Here is a 10,407-nt window from a genome sequence, read left to right on the forward strand (position 1 = left end):
TTGGACTTTATTCTTTTTTTTTTTAAGATTTTATTTATTTATTTATTTGACAGACAGAGATCACAAGTAGGCAGAGAGGCAAGCAGAGAGAGAAAAACAAGCAGGCTCCCTGCTGAGCAGGGAGCTCAATGAGGGGCTTGATCCCAGGACCCTGAGATCATGACCTGAGCCGAAGGCAGAGGCTTAACCCACTGAGCCACCCAGGCGCCCCTGGACTTTATTCTTTAAGCAAACTGTAGAGAAGAGAGAAAAAGTAAGTTATTTACAGAAAATATCTACATATGTACTCAGAGGTACAAATGTGATGACAGAGGAGACTTAAGTACATGTTGGTATCTCGGAAGCCGTTCTCAAATAACTTAATTTTATCTTCTTGGATTTTAAGAATGCCTAAGTTCCTCCTTCATCCTCAATCTTGGAAGCCAAATAGTACTTTAAATGTCCAATATCAGCAAGTTTATACCCTACACAAGGGGTCCATCTGCACACATACTGAGTGTTCCTGTAGGAGAGAGTGGAGTGGCTTTCCTAAAAAAGTTCAGGTATCAAGGCAAAAGTTAGCCCTAATGGCTCACTCATCTCTATGGTAACAGCTTCCTCTTCTTTAATGACATTACTTGTGACAACGTAATATTTCCATTTCCCTAGTACTCCACTTGCAGAAAATTTCCCTCCCTCTCTTGCACAGGAAATCACAACAGCATCTCCAATATGACTGAGATCTGGACAAATATGTGCAAATTCACCTGACGGCCTCTTTACTGCACAGCTAGCTATGGCCTGTTCTGGAATTCCAAGGTGTTCCACATCTAAAGAGATCAACTTCATTTCAGGGGCACCTGGGTGGCTCAGTGGGTTAAGCGTCCGTTTTCAGCTAGGGTGTGAAGTCATAGGATCAGAGGTCATAGGATCCATCCCTGCAGGGATTCCTGAGCAGGGGTTCCTGCTCAGCACGGAGTCTGCTTTTCGCTCTGGCCCTCTCCCAGCCCCCCGCCCCTCATGCTTTCTCTCTCTCTCTCTCAAAGAAAGAAAGAAAGAAAGAGCCATCAACTTCATTTCAAAATCCAACACCTTTTCTTGATTTGCAGCTTGAAATACCAGTGCCAGGGTGTCCGCATTATCTGCAGCCCTTAGTGTAAGAACGTTTTCACTGTTCATGTTCGTGTTTTGAACGATCAGGTGAGGTTCACACCACTGCTGGGCTGTAGTGGTCTCGTAGGAGCCGAGGCTGTAGGAGCTCCCGGTGACCAGCACCAGCAAGACAACCGTGCGAACGGTCTACACCACAGCAGCTTCAGATCCAGGGACCTCATTGATGAGATCCGTCAGCGCCTCCAGTACCTTCTTCAGGATGGAGCCCTGGACCCGGCACCTCTGGAGGTCAGGAGGAAGTTGGAGCTGGCTTGGGTGTCACGGGCTAAGAGTGAACAGGCAGAAGCAGGAGCAAACGCCTGAGAGCCAGGAAGATCACTGCACGTAACTCCTTACTGCTTTTGAGTAAATACCTTAAAACTGCTGGCTTCTAGGGTAGGCACATGTTTAGTTTTGTAAGAAAATACCACACTGTTTTCCAAAGTGGCCGTACCATGTTACACTTCCAAAAACAATGTACGAGAGTGCTAATTACTACCCATCCTTGCCGACATTTAGTGTTGTTAATTTCATTCATGTTAGACATCGTGCCGGGTGTGTAGCGGCATGCTACTCCAGGGTATATGTGTCCTGTAACTCTATGGACCCTTCCCTTAGCAATGATTACTACAGTTTCTGATTTTTCCTAGCACAAACAATGATGCATAGACATGTATCCACTCGGATGTCCAATGTGTAACCTTCAGCTTGGCCGTGCTGAACTACACATCCTTTAGAGTGGGCCATAGGGGATATTTGGAGGGTAGAAGGAAAGCAGACATTTTCTAGTTCATGCAAATCACTGGTGATCTGCTGAGGTACATCCTTGGAGGTGACCCCGCAGCTGGACCTCTTTCCCCAGATCCTTCATCAGCTTCTCTGGCTCCTGGGCCAAGTGGTTGTGTTTTGTTCCGTGACAAAGGACCCTGGCTTCTGCAGGACACCGACATGGGCATGATCAGAAGCAGGGAAAACCATCATGGGTTCCAGTCCATCCCTGTGGGGTGCCAGCTCCTGTTGGTGGGTTCAATCAACCTGCTTCTGATCTCCCCATTTACATCCATCTTCCCTTCCCCATTGCTTTCCCACATTCCTATAAAAGAGATCCTAGAATAGGAGGTGCTTGGTCAAAGGGGATGCATATGTAAAATGCTGATATACTGGGGCACCTGGGGGGCTCAGTGGGTTAAGTGTCTGCCTTCAGCTCACCTCATGGTCGCCTGGTCCTGGGATCAAGCCCCGCATCAGGCTCTCTGCTCAGCTGGGAGCCTGCTTCCCCCCTCTCTCTGCCTACCTCTCTGCCTACTTGTGATCTCTCTCTCCATGTCAAATAAATAAATAAAAATCTTAAAAAAAAAGATTTAATTTGATGTAGTGAAATCTAGCCAACATTTTCTTTTATACTCTTTGGGTTTTATGTTCTTCCTTAGAAAAGATTTTCTCACATCAAGATTATAACATAGTGGGGTGCCTGGGTGGCTCAGTGGGTTAAGCCTCTGCCTTCAGCTCAGGTCATGATCCCAGGGTCCTGGGATGGACCCCCTCACCCCCAACCCCACCCACCCACCCACCCCCCGGCATTGCTCAGTGGGGGACCTGCTTCCTCTTCCCCCTCTGACTGCTTCTCTGCCTACTTGTGATCTCTCTCTTGTCAAATAAATAAATAAGAATCTTTTAAAAAGATTATAACATATTATCCTTTATTTTCCTTTAATCCTTTCATAACTCTGTCTCTTTATGTTTAGAATTCCGGTCCACCTAAATTTTATTTTAATGTGTAGGATCTAATTTTTTCCCAATAAGTTATCCAATTGTCCCAAAGATGTTGTAAAGTCAGTCATCTTTACCTTTCAGGTTTAAAAAGCCACTTTTATCAGATATTAAATTTATATATATTGAAGAGTCTTTTCTGGTTGTGATAGTTTGTTTCATTCCTCTGTTATCCATCATGAGCTCATACCATACTGCTTTTAATGACTGTAACTTTGTATTATATTTTACAGCATTGATTTAATTTAATTTTTTTAAATTTTATTTTTTTTTTAAGATTTTATTTATTTATTTGACAGAGAGAGAGATCACAAGTAGGCAGAGAGGCAGGCAGAGAGAGAGGAGGAAGCAGGCTCCCCGCGGAGCAGAGAGCCCGATGCGGGGCTCGATCCCAGGACCCTGAGATCATGACCTGAGCCGAAGGCAGAGGCTTAATCCACTGAGCCACCCAGGCGCCCCTTAAATTTTATTTTTTTAAGTAATCTCTATACCCAACATGGGGCTCAAACTCACGACCCCAAATCAAGAGTGGCATGTGTTGCCAACTGAGCTCGCCAGGCACCCCAACAGCATTAATAATGGAATAACCTTTTTTTTTTTTAAAGATTTTATTTATTTGACAGAGATCACAAGCAGGCAGAAAGGCAGGCAGAGAGAGAGAGGAAGGGAAGCAGGCTCCCCGCTGAGCAGAGAGCCCGATGCGGGGCTCGATCCCAGGACCCTGAGACCACGACCTGAGCCGAAGGCAGAGGCTTTAACCCACTCAGCCACCCAGGTGCCCGGAATAACCTTTTTATTAAGGTTTAAGAAGGTACATTTCCTTTTCTGGCCATTCTGGCACTCATTTTTACACTAAAAGTAAATGTGTAACTTCAACAAAGTGACCTTGTACAAAATCACCAAGAAAATGTTTACCATTGTCCCTACCCAGTATGCGGTCAGTCATCTTTGGCTTCTTGAAGAATTATGTGTTTTTGTACTAGTCTATAGTAAATAGGTTTTTATTTTTAATTTTTTAATATTTTATTTATTTATTTGACCGAGAGAGAGAACACACACAGAGGGAGCTGCAGGCAGAGGCAGAGGGAGAAGAAGGCTCCCCACTGAGCAGGGAGCCTGATGCCGGGCTTGATCCCAAGACCCTGAGATCATGACCTAAGCCAGAGGCAAATGCATGACCAACTGAGCCACCCGGGTGCCCCTACAACGAATGGGTTTAAGACTAAAGTCCTGTTAGCATAGATTGGGTTTTCTAGGAAGCAGATGCTGAGACAGATTTGGAAATATAAAAGGATTGATGGGGAGTAACACATGTGAAGGAAAGGAAGGGGAAGCATTGGGAATCTCTGAAGCAGATATTGCCGAGTGGAGGAGTCCCATGTTTTGGTCAGGCTTCTTGAAAGCTGAAGCAGCTGAAGGCACCAACAGCTGGAAGCTGTCGGCAGGTTCTTTCATGAAGGGGGATCTCTGTGGTACTTTTCTCCCTGTCCGCCATATCACCCTTCTCAGCTCCATGGTGGTGAGCGTGAGTAGGTCTTTTAGTCATTCAACAAACACTGAGTAAGCACCTCCTATACACCAGGCACTGAGCTAGATACTTAGTGCTACAGAGATGCCTGGAATATTTTCAGGGACTTCCTTGGGTCAAAAGAAGCTCAGTCCTTGCAGAAGTAGCTCACCATCCAGCAGAAGAGAAACCAGCTCTTCTTGTGGGGTATTTTTTAAATTCATGAAATTTGGGGGCACCTGGGTGGCTCCGTCAATTAAGCACCTGCCTTCAGCTCAGGTCACGATGCCAGGGGCCTGGGCTCCTTGTTTGGCAGGGAGCCTGCTTCTTCCTCTCCCTCTGCCTGATGGACCCCTTGCTTGTGCTCTCTCTCTCTCTTTCTCACTCATTCTGTCAAATAAAGTAAATAAATAAAATGTTTTAAAAATAAATTTGTGAACTTTTGCTCACCCATAATATGAAATAGGCCAGATGTAAAACATTTAAAAGCTCTTGAAGCTGGCGCAAGACCTGGCAAATAGCAGGCATTGGACAAGCTTTGTTGACCGAGAGCCTGTGAGAACTCAGAGGAGGGAAAATCATCTTTTTCTGAGGAGCAGATTGGTTTGTCACCTATCAACCGGTCAACAATAAAATTTTTAAAAATAAGTTAAAATCTATTTGCTGATGCAAAGAGTCAATAAAACCCAAAATGTTAGATATTGTCTTTACACTCAAGTTCTCCCATCCTCCTGCCTCCCCCAAACCCTCCTCCCTCCCATAATTTTCTTTTCTTCCTCCCAATCATCACCGAAACTCATTCCCTAACTCGGGTCAACCTCATTATTTCAGTCTGACGCCTCACACTGACTTAAGAGATTTTTGAAGTTCTGCAAATTTATTTGCAGTTGAAAACCAGAGGTGTTCAAACACAGATCATCCTGGGACTGGTAAAGGGGCGGGATCAGTACTCTTGCCAGCCAACAGCGCTATCACGAACACCCCTTCCTCCCTCTCTTGGAAATGTCCTTTCTGCCTTAGAAGCTAGAAACGGAGTGTGTGCAGTTAGCCTTGCCATCTCCTCTGATTTCCCCTCCCCTCCCTTCTCAGTTCCCCTCCAGAAGGCTGACTCCTGTGTACACGTTGACAGGCTCAGGCCCCGGAGGATTGGCCCAGGAGGCTGCTCACCCAAGGACAAGGCCCCCTGGGCTCTACTGTGGGATAATTGTTTCTTTAGAGGGATGCAGGCAGGGGTTTCCGAGAGAGGTGGCTGCTGGGGAGTTTTCACCAAGGAATGAGTCCACTGGGGGTACACCCACGTTACAATGTTAGCATGGGGGAAAAAGATAGAGCGGTCTAATCTCCGTGGTCACTCTCCCAGTGACCTCCACAGTGACAAACCCCCACCCCCCAATCCAATAAAATTCAGCCAACAGCTGGCAGAGGCTGAAGAGCCTCACAGTAAGGCCCACCCCGTGCTCATGTCTGCAGGGATCTCTTCAAGGAAAAAGGAGAGGGACTGACTACCTCAGAGGTTGTGCGGGGAAAGTTGGCTTTCCCCACAGCATGGTGCTTCGGTGCTCAGCAAACTGTAGTAAGTAAAGTGCCTCTTTGTCTGTCGTTCCCATCAGACCACAAGATCCCTGCGGGCAGGGCTGTATCTCTTTCACCCAGGTATCCCCAGCGCCGAGAGGGACTCAGTAAACTTTAGAAGAAAGAACATTGTTGAGGGCCCACTATGCAAAAAAAAACAAGGTGGGTTTCCTGCCCTCCCGGAGGAGGGCCGGGGGTGGGGGAATGGGGAGGAGAGGCAGTCCCCCGGGACTGGGTCATAAAGGAAAAGTAAGTTTTCACCAGGGTGGAGAAGTGTATGTACACGGGTGTGTGGAGTGAGGAAGAGATAAGGGAGCGGATGAAAACGCAAACAAGTACAACATGAAAAGGAATGGCATTTTCAGGGAGTATTCCAGAAGACGCAAGTGAGAGGGTGAGGTCACTTTGAAGATGATGCCAGTTTGGCTGCATTCGCCTGAATAGGACTCCCTTGAGTTAATATTTTTAACTTTATGTTTAACTTTCCATTATGACTGTTAAGAAGTTTTAAACGTCTGATCGTGTTAAATAGTATATTCTTCTTGGTGGAAATAGTCTACCATATATTTGATGATAGCTGCTCAAGTCTGGAAACACTACCCTTACTTTTTTTTTTTTTTTTTTCAGATCCAGAGGCACCTGGCTGGATCAGTTGGAAGAGCATGTGACTCTCAGTTCAGGGTTATGAGTTCAACTCCCACGTTGGGCGTAGAGATTACTTAAAAATGAAATCTTAAAAAAAAAAAAAGATCAAGACCCACACTGTCCGCATTGATGGTCTCTAGCCACATGCGGCTATGGAGCGCTTGAAATGTGGCCAGTCCAAATTAAGATGGCTTGTAAGCGCAAGGCACATACCGTATTCCTGGGACTTAATACAAAGAATGTAAAATTATTATTTTTTTCTAAAAATTATAGTATTTTTTCTATTGATTATATGTTGAGATTGTATTTTTAACATCCTGAGTTAAATAAAATATTAAATTAATTATACTAATTTTAGTATTGATAATATTTAATCATTTTTGGGGGCACCTGGCTCAGTGGGTTAAGACTCTGACTTCGGCTCAGGTCATGGTCTCAGGGTCCTGGGATCGAGCCCCACATCGGGCTCTCTGCTCAGCAGGGAGCCTGCTTCCCCCTCTCTCTCTGCCTGCTTCTCTGCCTACTTGTGATCTCTGTCAAATAAATAAATAAATAAAATCTTAAAAAATATTTAATCATTTTTCTTTTTAAGTGAGGCTATTAAAAATTTAAAATTGTTATTTTTTAATTAACATACAGTAAAATTCACTTTTTGGTGTACAGTTGTAGGAGTCTTGACAAAGGCGTAGAGTCATGTCGCTAGTACCACAATCAAGAGACTTAACAATTCTCTCACCCCACCAAAAAACTCCCTTATGCTCAACCTTAGTCATTAACCTTCCTCCCCAAACCCCATCCCCTGGCAACCACTGGTCTATTCTCTGTCCTTCTACCTGTGTTTTTCCGGAATGACATACAAATGGAATCCTATAATATGTAGTGTGTGTGTGTGTGTGTGTGTGTGTGTGTGTGTGTGTGTGAGAGAGAGAGAGAAAGAGAGAGAGAATATGTATATAACATAAAATTTGCCATTTTAGCCATTAGGTGCAAGTTTTTGGGTCTGGTTTCTCTCAACACAATGCATTTGAAATTCATCCATATTGTTGCATGCAAGAGTAGGTCCTTCCTTTTTTTATTGCTGAGAAATATTCCATTGTATATTAGATGATGGGCATTGTCTAATATAGCCATCAGACAAAGAACATTTGGATTGATTCCAGTTTGGGACATTTATTAAAAAACACCACTAGAAACATTCACATACGGATTTTTGTTTGAACATAAATTTTCATTTCTCTTAGGTAAATATTTAGGAGAACTCACTTAGGAGTAAACACACGGGATTATTTCTGGTTCATATGCTCGGTGTGCTTTCTGCTTTACAAAATACAGCCAACCTATTTTCTAAAGTAGCTGTACTATTTTGTATTCCCACCAGCATCATACGACAGTTCCCGTGCTCTGTATCCTTGCCAGTGCTTGGTATTACCAGGTTTTGTCTGGGGTTTGGTTTTTGGTTTTAGTTTCAGCCTTTCTAAGAGGTGTGTGGTGTGGTTCTACTTTGGATTGTGGTTTTAATTTGCATTTCCCTCAGGACTAATGCTAGAGCATCTTCTCCTGTGCTTCTTTGCCCACCATGTATCTTCTTTGCTGAAATTCAAATTTTTTGCTCATCTCAAAAAACAAATTGTTTCTGGGTTGCCTGGGTGGCTTGGTGGGTTAGGCCTCTGCCTTCAGCTCAGGTCGTGATCTCAGGGTCCTGGGATCGAACCCCGCATCCATAGGGCTCTCTGCTCAGCGGGGAGCCTACTTCCCCCTCTCTCTCTGCCTACTTGTGATCTCTCTCTCTGTCAAATAAATAAATAAAATCTTTAAAAAAATTGTTTCTGGGGGCGCCTGGGTGGCTCAGTGGATTAAGCCACTGCCTTCGGCTCAGGTCATGATCTCAGGGTCCTGGGATCGAGCCCCGCATCGGGCTCTCTGCTCCGCGGGGAGCCTGCTTCCTCCTCTCTCTCTGCCTGCCTCTCTGCCTACTTGTGATCTCTCTCTCTGTCAAATAGATAAATAAAATCTTTGAAAAAAAAATTGTTTCTGATGAGTTTTCAAGATTCTTTTTTTTAAAGAAAGTTTTCGCCCTGCCCCCTCCATGCTGAGATGCTCAAGGGCGTTGTCACCTTCTTTTTGTGTGTTTTAAAACATGCAAGGGACCACCTTCAATCCACATCACAGAATTCCCGCCATCAAGTTATGCACCAGAAAACATAGTTTTTAATTTATTGGCTGCTGACAAGCCCTTGCTGAAACTTGGGTTGATATGATTATCAACAGAATGTGCTAATGATTTGTTCCTCTAGAGTTTTATAAGCTCTGTCTCTGAATCAAGTTACACACGTAGACAATATGAACTTTTTTTTTTGAAGATTTCATTTATTTATTTATTTGACAGAGAGAGATCATAAGTAGGCAGAGAAGCAGGCAGAGAGAGAGGGGGAAGCAGGCTCCCCGCTGAGCAGAAAGCCCGATGTGGGGCTCGATTCCAGGACCCTGGGATCATGACCTGAGCAGAAGGCAGCGGCTTAACCCACTGAGCCACCCAGGTGCCCCAACAATATGAACTTATGATTAAGTTTTGTGTGCTTAGACTTTATCGGTGGTCTGTATTTGAAACAGCCCTAGTGAATCCTACAAAACTGCTGGTAAACAAGTTGTCCATTATATTTTTCAATATCCCCTTATAGAACAAACTGTTTAATAAATTCCAATTAGAGTTTAGTGCCAGACACACTTCCTGTCTTCTGACAGTCATCTCTCCTATTATGATACAGTGAGAACTGTGACATTTAGCAACCTTATGCTTCTATGTTTGGCTGCTAGAAAACCAGCACTATATTTAATATTCAGTTATACTAACTACCTGTACCCTTAATCATCCCTCTGCTCTCGTGGCTTTTATTGTTTATAGTTATTTACCATATATAACAGTCTTTATCCAGAGGGTGGTGTTCCAGTTACCATGGCTGCACAACACCCATCTCAAAGGTTCCAGTATAAAACAAACACTGGGAGGCTCAGCAGTTGAGCCACCAACTTTGATTTTGGCTCAGGTCATGATCTCAGGATCCTGGGATCAAGCCCTGCATGGGGCACTGCACTCAGCAGGGAGTCTGCTTGAGATTCTCTTTCCTTCTCCCTCTGCCCCTCCCCACCCCTACAACTTGCTGAATGAATGAATGAGTGAAATCTTTTTAAGAACTCACTTTATTATGCTGATTCTGTATATCAGGAATTTTTTTTTAAGATTTTTTTTATTTGAGAGAAAGAAAATGAGACAGAGAGTGAGGGGGGGAGGGTCAGAGAGAGAAGCAGACTCCCCACTGAGCAGGGAGCCCCATAATGGGACTCGATCCCAGGGCCTCCAGGATCATGACCTGAGCCAAAGGCAGTTGCTTAACCAACTGAGTACCCAGGCACCCGAGCAGCAGGATTTCTGAAAGAGCACAGTGAGGGCTGCTCTTCTCTGCTCCATCCAATCCTGAGCTTCTGTAGGTGACTAATAGCTGGGAGCTAGAAGGGCTGGGGCTGCAGGAGTCAGTCTAGAGTGGCTTCTTCACTCACATGGCTGAGCCTTGGCTGGAAAAGCTGAAGGCTGGGCTCATCTGGAACTGTCATTCAGAGCACCTATACGTGGCCTCTCCACGTGGCTTGACTTTCCACAGCACAAGGGAGCAGCAAACCCAGAGGGCATGTCCCAAGAATTAGCATACCCAGACATCTGGGCAGAAAGTGCATGGCCTCTCCTAGCCTTAGAAATCACACGTCACTTCCGCCATACACCAGGGTGT

The 10,407-nt window shown here is 44.7% G+C and overlaps 1 pseudogene; it reads right to left on the reverse strand.

Annotated features, from left to right (window-relative positions):
* Nucleotides 1-390: 390 nt before the first annotated feature.
* LOC123926030 lies at nucleotides 391-2,345 on the reverse strand (annotated as a pseudogene).
* Between the last annotated feature and the right edge of the window lie 8,062 nt (nucleotides 2,346-10,407).

This window comes from Meles meles, chromosome 1, assembly GCF_922984935.1.
Source record: "Meles meles chromosome 1, mMelMel3.1 paternal haplotype, whole genome shotgun sequence".
Taxonomy (NCBI): Eukaryota; Metazoa; Chordata; class Mammalia; order Carnivora; family Mustelidae; genus Meles; species Meles meles.